At 37.8% G+C, this 15,656-nt stretch overlaps 1 non-coding gene across 1 annotated transcript; it reads right to left on the bottom strand.

The window, feature by feature from the left end:
* Nucleotides 1-692: 692 nt before the first annotated feature.
* On the bottom strand, nt 693-798 carry LOC125492142 (small nucleolar RNA R71). Its single transcript, XR_007268587.1, has one exon. It is a non-coding gene; the product is annotated as a small nucleolar RNA R71 (small nucleolar RNA).
* Nucleotides 799-15,656: the final 14,858 nt, after the last annotated feature.

Here is a 15,656-nt window from a genome sequence, read left to right as displayed (position 1 = left end):
AAAAATGTTCGTATTGTATATTCTAACCTTTACATCTCTTTTATTTATTTTTCATGTACAGAGGCATATATTTATTGAATTATAGTATTACACTAACCTCTACTTTGAAGAACACCTGTTCTTTGGAGCATCTCACGTTTGATTTAGTGTTTTTGGTGTATGAGCAGGAAATTGAAATCCCTAAATCTCATTCCATAGACTCAGAAAGAAGACTAAGCAAGCAAAGTTGTCTACAGGGACACCCTCCCAAAAGACACCTTCTCCACCATCTTCACCGCAGCAAGAATTCCCCGTCTCACCTATTACTCTCAAAATGGGTGAGAATGTTACACGAACCTTCAAGGACTATGCACAACCATCTCCTGATAATGTGCCCACTGGGGTACGGATGCCCACTATCGCTGCTACAAATTTTGAGATCAAGTCTCGTGTTCTGAATATGGTTCAGAATAATGAGTTTGCTAGGTTACCATCTGAAGACCCAAATTAGCACCTGCAACGATTTTTACAATGTTTTGCTACTCAAAAACAAGCCAGTGTTACTACTGATGAGATAAAACTCATCTTATTTGGCTTCTCTCTGTGCGACGAAGCTGTATTTTGGTATAATAAGCTGTCTTCCACCATCACCACCTGGGCAGAACTATCAAAGATTTTTCTCATCAAGTGGTACCCTTACCAAAAGACTGCAGATATGCGTCATGCCATAGTAACTTTCACGCAAGATCCTGGTGAGTCCTTGTATGAAGCTAGGGAGAGGTTCAAGGATCTGCAGCGTTTTTGTCCTCATCATGATTTGGATTAGTGGCAATAATTTTGTCAGATTTTCTACAGTAGAGTTGGTGCAGATACAAGGCAGGTAATTGATGGAGCATCCGGTGTGTTCTTCACGGATAAGGTCATTAATGAAGGGTATGAACTTTTGGAGAAACTAGCATCTAATCAAGCATCTAATATTCGTTCCTCTATGAAAAAAGGGAGGTAAACATGATGTTGAGGCCATTTCCTTATTGTCCTGGTAGCTAGGTGCTCTAACTCATTAGATCGATTCTTTGAAGTTAGGTAACGACTCCTCCCACATGAGTGTTAACACGATGGCTAGTGCTTCTGATTACAATGTTCTCACTTGTGATGCTTGTGGGATACCCGGGCACAACTCTCAAGAGTGTCATGTGCTCCTGTCTTCTAATGTAGGGGGAATCGTGAGGCAGTTAATGCTTTTCAGTCACAACCCAAGAGTCAGTTCAACCCATATTCTAACACTTACGATCTCGGGTTGCGAAATCATCCAAACCTCTCATATAGGAGCAATAATGTGTTGAATCCTCAACCTCAACCACCATATGTGCCTCAAAATCAGGTTCAACAATATCCACCTCAACAACAAGCTCCTCCTAGCTTCTAGAGAAATCAAGCTCCTCAACAACATGCTCTTACTACCGACCCAGCCATGACAGAGTTGAAGAACATGATGTTTCAGATGCAAAAAGGTTCAACGCTTTTCAAGCCGACACAAAAGCTCAGTTGCAATATTGGGTACGCATAACAAGATGTTGGAGACTCAACTAGCTTGGTTGGCTAGTTCGTTCTTCTACTAGTAGGCCACCTAGGTCATTACCTTCACAACTAATGCAACCAAGAGATAATGTCAATGATATCACTCTTAGGAGTGGAACACAATATAATGGTCTAACGATGCCTAAGGATGATTCGGTTGAACCAGATTAGAATGCAGATCTCACTGAAAATTCCATAAATCCTAAGGAGGCCACTCATGCAAATGCAGAGAAGCAAGACAGTAGCTGAAAAAATTCAATCTACCACTCCTTTGATCAAGGTACCATTCCCCAATCGCCTATTGAAAAATGAGGTTGATCACCAGCTCGGTAAGTTTTTGGAGGTAGTGAAGAATCTTTAGGTAATTGTCCTTTTTACTGAACTTTTTACTCAAGTTCCTGCATATGCTAAATTTTTGAAGGAAATTCTGACTAGGAAGAGAGCCTTTAATGCAGTTGAAATGTTGCCTTTACTGAAGAATGTAGTGCTCTTTTCAAAATCAATCCCCTAAATTGAAAGACCGGGGAGTTTCTCTATCCTTGTAACATTGGCACCATTTTTATTGAAAAGCCTTATGTGATTTAGGTGCTAGTGTTAGTGTCATGCCCTTACTGTTTGCAAAAACTTACACGGGAGATGTAAAATGTACCAACATTACTCCTCAAATGGGCGACCGTTCTGTTAAATACCCCTAGGCATCTTAGAGGACGTCCCTATGAGGGTAGGTAAATTTTTTATTCCTGTGGATTTTGTTGTTCTTGACATGGAAGAGGATGCTCAAATTCCAATTATTTTAGGGAGACCATTCCTACATACTGCTGGAGATGTCATAGATGTTAAGAATGGAAAATTGACTTTGATTGTGGGAGATGATAAGGTGACTTTTAGTTTGACCAATGCTTTGAAAAGTCTCATGCTACAGGAAGGTTGCTATAGAATTAATGTTATTGATGTGCTGGTTAGTGATGACATGCCTCAATCCCTTCTGCGGGATCCTTTGAGGATTTGCTTTGTTTTACATATTCCACATATGATGGTAGTCCTTTGGGTACTAAAGTGGATGACTGAGAAGCAGCTCTCACATGCGTAGAGCTTGACAGTATTACCACTCAAGAGAAGAAACGGTTAGTATATGCTACTCAACCGGTAGAGGTAAAGAAACATGAACTGAAACCTCTTCCCCTTCTCTGCGATATGCTTTTCTGGATGAATCTGAAAATTATCCTGTGATTGTTAGTGCCTCACTGAATGATGATCAAATGTCTCAACTTTTGTCTGTTTTGAGAAAACATAAAAAATCCATTGGATATAGTATTAATGATTTGAAAGGTATAAACCCTGACTTTTGCATGCATAAAATTCATCTAGAGGATGATCATCGCCATAGTATACAAGGCCAACCTCATTTGAACCCCAATATGCTTTAGAATATTATTTCAAAACACAATTTTGAAATGGTTCTTTAGATTGCTATTCCGTTGGGTCGTGCCAACTAATATCGCGTTATGTTTCATCATTGGATCCTCAAATGGGGAGACAAGATTATGTGTCTACAATAATCCTTCCTTATTTAGAGACATTAATCATCATATGATCGATCTGGCTACTCACTTAATTAATAGATTCCAATCAATCAAAGATTACCATAATCAATTATACCTATAATTGATATTTTACTAAATAGCAAGAAGATATTACAACTACCTCATTTTATATTAGAAATAGAGTATATATTTGTATTATCAAATAATATTAGTCTCTAATAGGCTAATTAATCAACATCGTAGTTTAGGTGTGATCCTGTAGGTCCAAACAAGTTTAGTAGTAAATATTAATCATTTATTAATAATACTAGTCAAGATTGGCTTCTAGCAAAGCATCATGACTACCCAAACTATATTGGATATAAATAATAATTATTATTTATAAAATATGAGTTATGCACTTGATTGTAGGCCATACTCCAACAATCTCCATCTTGTCCTAGAGAAAGTGGTGCTTTATAATTCCTAGGACAATTCCATTTTATTTACCCTTTATCTTTCACACGACTAATATAGTAACATGTACATTGCCTTTTTAGGCTCCTTTTACGGCACGACGTTTGACAATGTCAAAGTGTACAAGTCATCAATGTAAGGAATCAGTGGTAAACTCAAGTCTGAGGAATTAACTCATCGGTTTTTTCACCAAATACCCCTGACAAATTAAAAAATTTACCATATGCCCTCAATGTTTCAGATATTCACTATATACCCTTGAGTTTTCGGAAACGTTCACCAAATACCCTTTTTCTAACTTCCAATAACTCACCGTTAGCTTTATTTACCATTTTGCCATTATAAACCCTTAACCCTGATTCTAATCTAACTCTAATCCTAATCTAACTTTGGTTATAACCCTAATCCTAAGCCTAAACCCTAACCCTAACCCTAACACCACCCCTAACCCTAACCCTAACCCCAGGCCAAGCCCCAACCCCTCCCCATCCCCTCCACTCCACCGTCGCAACCCTAACCTAACCCCCATCCCCCCTGTCATCCCCTTCCTCACCCCTTCCCGTCGATTTCCCCAGGCCCCACCCCTCCCCTTCGAATTCCCCTACCCCCACTCATCTCCCCCTCCCCCGTAGCCTCCTATCTCCCTCAACCCCCGCATCTCTCAACGACGATGACAATGATTTGGAAAATCCACGACGGAACTAGCGAAGACAGAGATGGAAGAGTTGGAATTGACGAAGAAGATCGAACAGTGAAGAAAATATGAGAGAGAAAAATGGGGGCCTTGCAAAAATGGGGGCCTTGGGTTTCTTTGGTCTGCGTTTTTCCGACGAAATCAAGGGGGACTGGGCGGTGGAGGGGAGGCGTGTTGCGGCAATGGAGGGGCAATGAAGGGGCGGGGCTCTGGCCTGAGGTGGAGGAGAAGGGGGGCTGGGGGCTGGGGAGGGGAGAGTGGGTTAGGGGTTAGATTAGGATTAAGATTAGAATTATATTAGGATTAGGGTAGATTAGAAATAGGGTTTAGGGTTAATAATGGCAAAATAGTAAATAAAGCTAACAAGGAGTTAATGGAAGTTAGAAAAAGGACATCTGGTAAACGTTTTCGAAAACTCAAGGATATATGGTGAATATCTGAAATATTAAGTGTATATGATAAATTTTTAAATTTGTCAGGGGTATTTGGTGAAAAAACTGTTAACTCGTTTATATTTTAGAGAAACTTATGACATTAAGTTCTTAATGTGGCTTAAATCCAGTGTGTATTCACCAATTCACATTAATATAATTGAGTATACATCTAATGCCCCTATGATCCATGAAACATGATCATCAATCAATCTATAAACTAATTCATTATTAGTCATTATTGTACCTATTTAATGGCCTGATTATGGATAATGGCTTAGTTAATTTAGTTCACTCAATAGGGTTCCATAGTTGAGTCCTCGTACTAACATCTTATATAAAATAACTGATTACTTTTGACACTTATTTAATACTAAACTGAATTTAAACAAACATAATCTTATAAAATAAACATAAACCTTTCATTTCAATAATGAACAACGTACAATATTAAGTACAAATATAGGTCGTTCTCCAATGTTCCTAATTCTCATAGCTAAAGTATGACTCTCATGTTTCTGTTGATAAAGTGGTTTAGCATGCGAATCTACAACATTGTTATCCGTATGAGCTTTACATATCCTAACATTTCCTCGATCAACTATCTCTAAAATAAGATGAAATCTCCTAAGTACATGTTTGGATTTTTGGTGTTTGCTTCTTTTGCGTTTTCTATAGCTCCGGTGTTATCACAATTAATATCCAAAGCACTAGCAATATTGGGAACCACTTGAAGTTCAGAAATGAATTTCTTTATCTAAACGACTTCTTTTGCTGCTTCTGATGAAACAATATACTCAGGTTCAGTTGTAGAATCTATTATAGTGCTTTGCTTGGAACTTTTTCAACTCACTGCTCCTCCATTTAAACAAAATATGAATCCCAACTATGATCGAAAATTATCCTTATTTGTTTGGATACTAGCATCAGTATAACCTTTTATATTTAGCTCATCCTCTCCCCCATACACTAAGAATTTTTCTTTAGTCCTGTTAAGATCTTTAGGATATTCTTCATAGCAGTCCAATTGTCATCACCTGGATTTTCTTGGTGTCTACCGGTCACGATCCAAGCATAAGAAACATATGGTCTAGTCTATATCATGGCATACATGATGGATCCAATAGCTGATGCATATTGGATCTTGCTCATGCGATCTTTCTCATAAGTCGTCGAAGGACACCGAGTCTTGCTTAGACTTATGCGATGAGACATGGGTACAAAACCTCTTTTACAACCTTTCATATTGAACCTAGTCAGAACCTTATCCATATAAGTCTCTTGACTTAGTATAATCATTCTTTTCGATATATCTCTATAGATCTTAATGCCTACTATGTATTGAACCTCACCAAGGTCTTTCATTGAGAAACACTTTCCAAGCCATATGATTACAACATATATAGGAATGTCATTTCCAATCAAAAGTATGTCATCTACATACAAGACCAAGAAAGCAATCTTACTCCCACTACCTTTCTTGTAAACACAAGATTCCTCTTCATTTTGAGAAAACTAAGGCCTTGAATTGACTCGTCAAATCGGAGGTTCCACCTCCTGATGCTTGCTTCAATCCATAAATGGAATTTTGAAGCTTGCATACCTTTCTAGGTGGATTAGAATCAATTAAAACCTCAGGTTGTGTCATGTATACTTCTTCTTCCAAAAAACTATTTAGGAAGGCGGTTTTAAAATCCATTTGACATATTTCATAGTCCTAATACGAGGCAATTGTTAGAAGTATCCAATATAGATTTTAGCATAGCTACTGGCGAAAAGGTTTCATCGTAGTCTATTCTATGAATTTATTTGAAACCTTGTCCTACTAGCCTAGCTTTATGGATATATACATTTCCATCCAAGTCAGTTTTCAATTTGAAAACCCGTTTGCATCCAATAAGTTAAACCCTATTAGGCAAATCAACCAAATTCCAAACTTGATCTTCATACATGGAATCCATTTCGGATCACTCATGGCTTTTGACCATAAGTCGAAATCTGAACTAACCGTAGCTGCTTTGTAGGTAATAGGTTCATTGTTTTCTAAAAGCAATATTTCTTTATTTTAAGACACAAGAATCCATATCCCGACTAGACCTACGAGGAGCCGGTGCCATGGATGTAGATTTCACAATAGGTTGTAGAGTCTTATCAGTTCTAACAGCTACTGTGCAGGCTCCTAATTTTGTGGCTCATTTTCAGCTCGAATTTCTTCAAGGTGAATATTTCTCCTAGTTGAATTTCTAGAAAGATGTTCTCTTTTGAGAAAGACACCAGCTCAAGCCACAAACACTTTGTTCTCCGTTTTGTTATAGAAGTAATACCCATTTGTTTCCTTTTGATAATCCATATAGTAATATTTGTTAGATTTAGGTGCAAGTTTATAAGATTCTAAAGGTTTCACATAAACTTCGCATCCCCAAATCTTAAGAAAAGACATAGTTGGAGTTTTTCCAGCCCATAACTCATATGCAGTCTTTTCAACAGTTGTGGTTGGAATTTTGTTTAAGATTAGTGCGACCGTTTCCAAGGAATGACCCCAGAATGATATCGAAAGATTGGCCTGACTCATCATTGATCGAACAAAATCTAACAACGTTTGATTTCTCCTTTCTGACACACCAATCCATTGTGGTGTTCTTGGAGGAGTTAACTGGGAGACAATTCCACAACTTTTGAGATGGTCATCGAACTCTTGGCTTAAAAACTCACTATCTTGATCAGATCGAAGAGCTTTTATTGTCTTGCTAAGCTAATTCAGTAGTTCCATTTGAAATATTTAAACCTTTCAAAAGCTTCAGATTTATGCCTCATAAGGTAGATATTCCCATATCTACCGAAGTCTGTGAATGTTATGAAGTGCTGATATTGCCTCTAGCATTTTTACTCATTGGTCCACAAACATCAGAATCTATGAGGCGTAATAAGTTAGTTGCTCATTCACTTACACCAGTGAATGGAGCTTTTGTCATTTTGCCAAGTAAGCAAGATTCACATGTATCATATGATTCAGAATCAAATGATTCCAAAAGTCCGTCCTTTTAAAGTTTTTGGATACGTCGCTCATTTATGTGGCCAAGACGACAATGCCAAAGGTAATTTTTATTTGAATCATTTGATTTAGCCTTTTTAGTAGCAATGTTATAAACTTGTCTTTCTAGATCAAGCAAATAGAGCCTATAAAAAAAAGTGAGCACTAGCATAAAACATTCCATCCTTTTGAAAAGAATGACATTTATCCTTAATCTCAAAAGTAAACCCTTTTTGTATCCAAATAGGAAAGATGAAAAATGTTTTCAGAAATAGTTGGAACAAAATAACAACAAAGTCAATGGGAATATAAAACTTCCCAACCCTAAAAGGTACATCTTCAAGTTTCCCGAGGGGCATCTTTACCGATCTATCGACTAATTGAAGGGAGATGTGAGTCGATTTTAGTTCTCCTTAGGTTCAATCTCTTGTAAATCGAGTAGAGCATAAGACTCACACTAGAACCAAAATTACACAAAGCTTTGTCAATAACCATGTATTCTATGGCACAAGGGGTGGAAAAGCTTCCAAAGTCCTTATGTTTGATGGGTAACTTGTTTTGGATGATTGCACTATAATTTTCCATGAGATTAATGGTTTTCACATAATCTAAGGCCCTCTTTTTGCTCAAAACATCTTTTGAGAACTGGCATAGGTAGGCATTTGCTTAACGATTTCGGTGAAATGGATATTAATGTCGAGCTTCTTTAAAACATCAAGAAACTTGACAAATTGATTAACAAGCTAGCTTTGCATCGGCAAACCTAGCGGGGAAGGGAAGCTTAGGTGTGTAAGTTGGATGTGTACTCTTGGCTTCATCAACATTCCTAAGGTTCTCTTATAGGCTCTTGTCCTTATCACTAACCTAGGGGCATTCATCATCCTCAATATCATTAGCTTTTTCATTCTCACTCTCAACTTCTTTTTCTTTCTCAACTCATGTATTCACCACCTCCCCAAGTTGTTTTCTACTCCTAGTTAACTATGGAATGACATTGGTCTTTAGGTGACATTCCTTGGCTAGGCAAAGATCTAGGATTCCTAGGAGAAGAAGTAGCTATTGGGTAATTTGGGTCTCTAACATCTTATTACGAATGCTAAGGGAATCCAGCTTTTGTGATAATGGAGCTACTTGGGATTCAAACATATATTTTTGTTGTTTCATTGCCTCACCTTATTGAGCCATGAAAGTTTTCATCATCAATTCCATGTTAGTGGGTTGTTTGGGTTGGAATCCGGGGGGGGGGGGATTGAAAGGAGGTCTATTACTTTGGTAGTTACTCGGGGGTATTTGGTTATGCATGTGGGAAGAGGTTTGGTAGTAATTGTTGCTAGATCCTTTGCCCTTGGCTTCCCCGATAACTAAGGTTAGGATGATCCTTCCAACCCTAGTTTAAAGTATTAGAGTATGGATCCCTTTTAGGATTGGAGTAGTTTTGAAAAGCATTTATTTGTTCCATTTGAGGAGGAGAAGGAGATGAATGTTCAATCAAGTAACATTGATTAACATAATGCTCATATGAACAACACAAATCACCAAACAAAATATCCATAGGCATAGTATGAACATGGAAAATATTATGAGCATGCATAGATGGATTAGAAGATTTGAGAGGGGGAAGAGATGTAGAGTAAGAAGAAGAAAGCATATTTGGCGTTTGTAATTGAGTTACTAAGGCATTAAGTTTTGTAGAGAGCATGTTGATGGGCTCCACATCACATCTTCCACCCATCCTTTCATTGCGATCATGCCCCGAATCTGAATCATTTTGCACCACATCATCAATAAAATAAGATATACCTGCTAGAGGCTTCTTCATGATTAGACCACCAGTACCTGCATCAAGACTTGTCTTAGAGGATTTTGTGAGACCATGGTAACAGCAATGAAGTGTAATACCTTCATTCAAACCAAGAGGAGAGGATATTCTCAACAACTTTTTGAACCTGTTAAAAGCTTCTTGCAATGTTTCTTCACTCTCTTGCTTGAATGCCACGATTTGAGAGCGCATATCGGCGGTCTTTTCCGAAAGAAAAGTACTTGCCGATAAAATCTTGAGTGACTTGAGGCCATATGTAACCAATGAGTCATTCTCAAGCTTCTTCAACCATTGCTTTGCTTTACCGGATAAGGAAAATTTGAAGAGTCTTAGGCAGATGTAATCTTGAGATACTCCATTCACCATAGAGCAATAATCCGTAAATATTTGTAAGTGAGCTTGTGGATCCTCATCCTTTGCTCCACTTAATTGATTCCTTTCTATCAAGCCAATCAAAGCGGGGTATAGCTCAAAGTCATTTGCTTCGGCAGTGGGTTGAGTTATGGCACTTCTTGACTCAAAAGGACCCGGAACACCATAACTAGTCTTTATGAGTATATGCCATTGAGTGATCACTAGTAGTAGGACTTGGTGATCTAGAAGAGTGAGGGGAACTCCCTTGGGAAGTTCTTGGAGAGTGATCTTCCTCTTCTTCTCGTGCAAAGTCCTCAATATAGAACAAAGTGTAAGATGATGCTTGTTGAGTTTGTCGTGCGGCTATAAGCCCTCGCCTTATGGCATTGACGGTCCTTTACAACTCCGGATTGTATAAAATCAAATGAAGGGCACACCTACTTGTCTTACAAAGCTAAGCAAAGACTTAGCAATAACAAGACAACAAACAACAAGATCAAATGAAAATAGTAAAAGGCTTAGACTCACATAACTTCACAACATTTTAATGCTAGTCGCTATTCCCCGGCAACAACGCCATTTTGACAAAGGGAAATTTGTTCGTTACAAATTTCTTAATTATCAAACAAAACCTAACTAAGTTACTAAACTAGGTAAAGTGATAACTAAGGATCAGAATCCGAAGGGAATACCAAGAAGAACACTAATGTTGCTATTTGTTGCAAGCTCAGTCGAAGATTTAGCAAGATGTTTGGTTTACTAAACTAAGACTAAAATAACTAATCAATTAAATTAGGACCTTAGGAAGACACTAAATGACTAGACAAAAATCAATTGATAAAAAAATTAGGAGAAGGGGATAAACACCATCCAAACATGATTTAGGCAATAAGAAGGGTGAAGTATAGGGGCAAGAACCAAACAACTAATTCAGGTTATTGACTCTTAACTAGTTATAACCCATCTCTCAATGGTGCATAAAACTACCTAGATAACACATTTATGCCAATCTCATGGTCTCAAACATACATCCCAGGATAAGCACAATGTCAATTTACAAAATCCTCACTCAAATTTTACTCTCATGAGCAATTAAGCAAGAAAATAACATAAACGTCAACCTTAATCTTCTCTATTAATTTGACTAAGGCACAAAATACAACAAAAAACCAAGTAATCAACTAGAATGCAAGTAAGTAATAGTCATGCTATTAATCAATTAGTAAGACTAATCAAACCCCTAACTTCTTATTCAAACACCCAAATCAATCATCGTTGGCTTTTTACCTTGACCCCCAACTAATTAACTACTCACTAATCATCATAGTAAGACTAATGAAAGGGAAAAATAAATCAAACATGGACAACTAAAGTAATCAACACAAGATCTAACACAAGATTAAGTTAAGAAACTATAATCTAAACATGGACCAAACTAAGTAAACAAAAGTTAAATAAATAAAAAGATAAAAGTATAAAAGTAGAGGGAAGAAGAGATATTACTTAAAGCATGGATAAGAAATGAAGATCTTGCATAAAAACCAAAAGTTTATCCATAATCCAAGCTACAAAACTATGAAAAATCTACTTTCTTTCTCTACGGTTTCACTTTCTCTCACTAGATTGAGATAAAAACTCTCTAAAAATGTTTTTCTGGAATAAAAGTTAATATGTCATTAAGTAGACCAAGTATTTATATTATTACAAAAATGGGGCTAAAAAAGCGTTTAATGAGAAAAAAGTCGAGAAATTAACAAGGAGCGCCCGCTCCTTATTAATTAGGATTGTCCGGTCCTAACAAAGTTAGGCGATGGAGTGAGTACTCATGGAGAGCTCCTGGTTCGCTCCATCCCTACTGCCAACAGGGTGGTTTCCCAGCACATGAGGAGTGCCCACTCCTCTATAGAACGGAGCGCCCACTCCTTTTCAAATGCATGCCAAGAGAGCTTGCTTAATGAGAGCTCCTGGGTAGCTCCTGGGTAGCTCCAAGCTACTGCTTCCTTTTGTATCCTCCAGCACACGTAGGAGCGCGTGCTCCTCTTTCCTTGAGATCGCCCACTCCTCTCTTCTCCATGATAGGAGCTTCACCTCCTAGGTAGCTCCTTCCTCGCTCCAAACATCCTGTCTCATCTGCCATGTGTTAGAGCTTGGAGGAGCGCCCACTCCTATTTTACAAGGAGCGTCGGCTCCTCCCCAATTTTGCTCTTTTTTTCTCAAAAATCAACACTAAACAATAGTGTTAATGATCAAAGGGGAGGGGGAGAATACATGGAATTCTACATACCTAGCATGCATCTCGACATGTGCACTTAAATAAAAAATTATCATGCAAAAACTATCAAAATATGTACATGAGTGAGACTAACTGATCACATCAACATAGACATCATCATCATCCAAGTCACTCACATCTCGACATGTTCAACAATTCCTTTGCACTTTCTTCCTATCTTGTTTCTACTAGAATCCTTCACTTTAGGCACAAAATTAGTACCCTACTTCACTTCTATGCTTTCTAGTACTCCCCGACTTTGAGGTCTACTTCTTGAACCCCTAGTGGCCATTCATTTAGGCACAGAAGGCGGGGGTGGTTCATGTGTTTCAAGGGGTGGGTGTGGGGGATGTTTTATTGGGGGTGGGTGTGGGGGATGTTTTATTGGGGGTGGGTGTGGAATATGGTTCAGGTACAATGGTGGGGTACCCTTCTTTATGGGGTCATTTTTTTCTTTGTAGTTTCCGATTTCCATTTTTTAGGGTTTGTGGGATATTCTGCTGGGAGAGAGGTGAAACCGGAGGTGAAACTACATTTGTTGCATGCTCCTGGGTCTAAGGTTGAGGTTGGAAATCCTCGAGAAGCATCACATCTAAATCTCCAGTTTCAAACACCCTCATGTAGTCAACATGTTCTAGAGTTCCTACAAATTTCACAGAAAATCTCAATACCAATAATATCTCCTTAACTCTTTAAAATCTTATTTATCCTTGTCCTCTTTGCTTCTCCTTTCCCCTTCCTCTTCTTCTTCATGCCTCCTCTTTATTCTTCCTGCTCTTTTCTTAATATCTGTTGTAGATATCCTCAGCTTTTTGCCTTTCAGCTTGTTTCTTCTTATATAAACAGTTGATCTAAAGATTGCACATGGAATTGTTTATCTCCTCAACCCAAATTTCAATATCCTTTCACATGCTAAAGCTTCATACATTTATGAGATCAACATTAATGTTAATCTCCGTCTTAGTGTTTGTCATAAGGTTATGCATAAGTAACCTAAAAGCTTTGGGTAAATAGAGATCTTGCTTGATAGACTCTAAAAATATATCATCAAACAGACCCCATCAAGTGGCATAAGTTAGTGTCCTCCACTCTCACATCAAAATCTTTTGAATTGTAGTGACACAAGAACCAATTGGCTAACATCTTACTGACCCTAAATCAAACTGCACAAAAATCCCTCGTTTAAAAGCATATTAATATTTTCACACATGCATTTTGAAGCAACTAATTAAGCTTACCAAGTTAACTAGGAATAAAGCATCAATACTCAAAAATTTTAAAAAGAGCTCAAAACAACAAACCCTAAATCTAAATGCAAACAATTCTAAAGCAGACAACTAATAATTTGGAACCAAAGAAAATCTAGAGTAAGTAACTTACCCAAATCCAAAGAAAGTCATAAACAAATGTACACCTTGCAAGTCCTAGGATTTCTCACAGTTTTATTCTCCTTTTCGCAAGAAAGAAGGGAACTTCACTTTCAAAAGCATTACCTTTAACTATGCTCACTATATCGACGAGAATTTTTCCTTCCAATCACTTTTTCTGAACTTTCCGTGGGTGGAAAGGTAAGTTCTGAGCACAAGATGAAAGTGGATGGAAGTTAAGCTAAAGGGGTTAGGTTTTTGGAATAGGCTAAAAGTAGTTGCTTTATATTATTCTAAATCAAAGCAAAACGGCGCCATAATTTAAGTTTGGGTAAATTGGTAACCAAATGCTAATGGGGAGTTTACAAAAAGGGCATTAAATGTTTTTGCAATATTATTGTATGGTATACAGTGCATCTAACAAGTAGTGAGGTTATTTGGCACAAAAAGTTCACTTGGGTATTCGGTGAAAAAAACCGTAAATTTTAATATATACTACTTGTCCCCACACGCATGCAAGCATGCGCGCGCGCACACACACACAAGCGTATTACCTATTTTAGATTATTATTCCCTCCATTCATTTTGGACAGGGGAATTAAGGAAACAATGATTGTGGTGTACATGCATGGGGAGTTGTTGCTATTTTGACATTATAGTCATTACAAAATGAAAAAGAATGGGAACATTAAATGGGTGGGCATGTGAGAAAGAGAATATAAAGTGCTTTTTGTTATATCTAAACAATGAGATTGAGGGAGCATTGAATGAGAGTGCCAAAACCCATGTGAAAAGGAGGAGAGTGAGAAAGTAAAAAGTGATGTTCTAAAACATAAACACGGAAAATGGGAATAACATACTGGAACACCAAAAATGAGATATGGGAACTATAAAATGAGAGAGAGGGAGTAGTTGCGAATAGGGATGGGGACATGGGAGAACACCATTTGCATTAGGCTCCGCCTTGTTGACACCCCAATGTTCATTTTATTAGTAGTCTTATATGTACACGATGCATGTTAAAGCAAATAGAATTAAAGCTAACTTTTTATTTTTTGTAAACTGATGAAGTGAAAAAACTGTTATGCATTTCTTAATTCACCAAACTAGTTTTTTTGAGTTGGGGGTATTATTATAAAGAAGGTGGACATCAGGTCCTCCCCTCTTCACTTGTAGGGCATGCTTGGACTATAGATAATAAATTAGTGGAGCAATAAAAGTCAAACCACCTTGATAAAGCTATGAAGGAGAATTGAGATGATTAAAATGTGCATGATGTAGTATTTTTGTGATGAGAATGGAAGGAAGAAGAAGTTATTACCTGGGGGGGTTGGCCTGGTGGAGTGGTGGGTAACTATCACCCTCGTTATGAGGGTAACTGTTTCCCTATTCGATTCCTTTTCTTCTTCCCAACACAAGTTTATCCTCTTTATCACTACTTTAACCTCTTGATAATCCCTATTACCACCTTAATTATCCTTAATAAGTATGACTTTTATTACCTCTTACCGTCGAAATTGGTAGCAAGCCATAATAAATGATGGTCATGAGATTACAAGGGAAGCACCTTTAAAATCTCAATAAGAGCATGGAAGCACCCTTAAAATCTCGATAAGAGCATGCCCACTCATGCCCCAAAAAAACATGACGTCGCTCTCTCTCATCAACTTTCTCTCTCATCTTACAAAAGTTTGTCATGTCTTGTTTTGATAAATGCACCCCACTAAGAGCATCTCCATTCATGGGGCACCCCATTTCTTCTCTCTCCTCACCTTATTTGTCCACCTCATTTTCCACTACCTCTCCATTTTACCTTACTCAAATTCGAAACACATACCTCCACTCATCTACCTCCCCATTTATCTTCTCTCACTTATTTCCTATACCCCACCACCTTTTCTCTCTCCTACTTTCCCATACCCCACCAATATTTTATCTATTGATTATATACTCCATATTTAACATGATTTCACTAGTGGAAAAATGAAGAATGGTTGCGCTAAAAAAGACATGTAGGGCTGCGCTTTTTGACAGCAGCCCTTTCAGTAGCAGCCCTTCACTTTTTAAGTAGGGCTGCGCTAGAAAAGCGCAGCCCTTAAGCTAGAAGGGCTGCGCTTTTTCCTAACTAGCG

The sequence above is a fragment of the Beta vulgaris genome, chromosome 7, assembly GCF_026745355.1.
Source record: "Beta vulgaris subsp. vulgaris cultivar EL10 chromosome 7, EL10.2, whole genome shotgun sequence".
NCBI lineage: Eukaryota > Viridiplantae > Streptophyta > Magnoliopsida > Caryophyllales > Amaranthaceae > Beta > Beta vulgaris.
The sequence above is the reverse complement of the archived record's forward strand: the minus strand, read 5'-3'. Positions and strand labels throughout refer to the sequence as shown.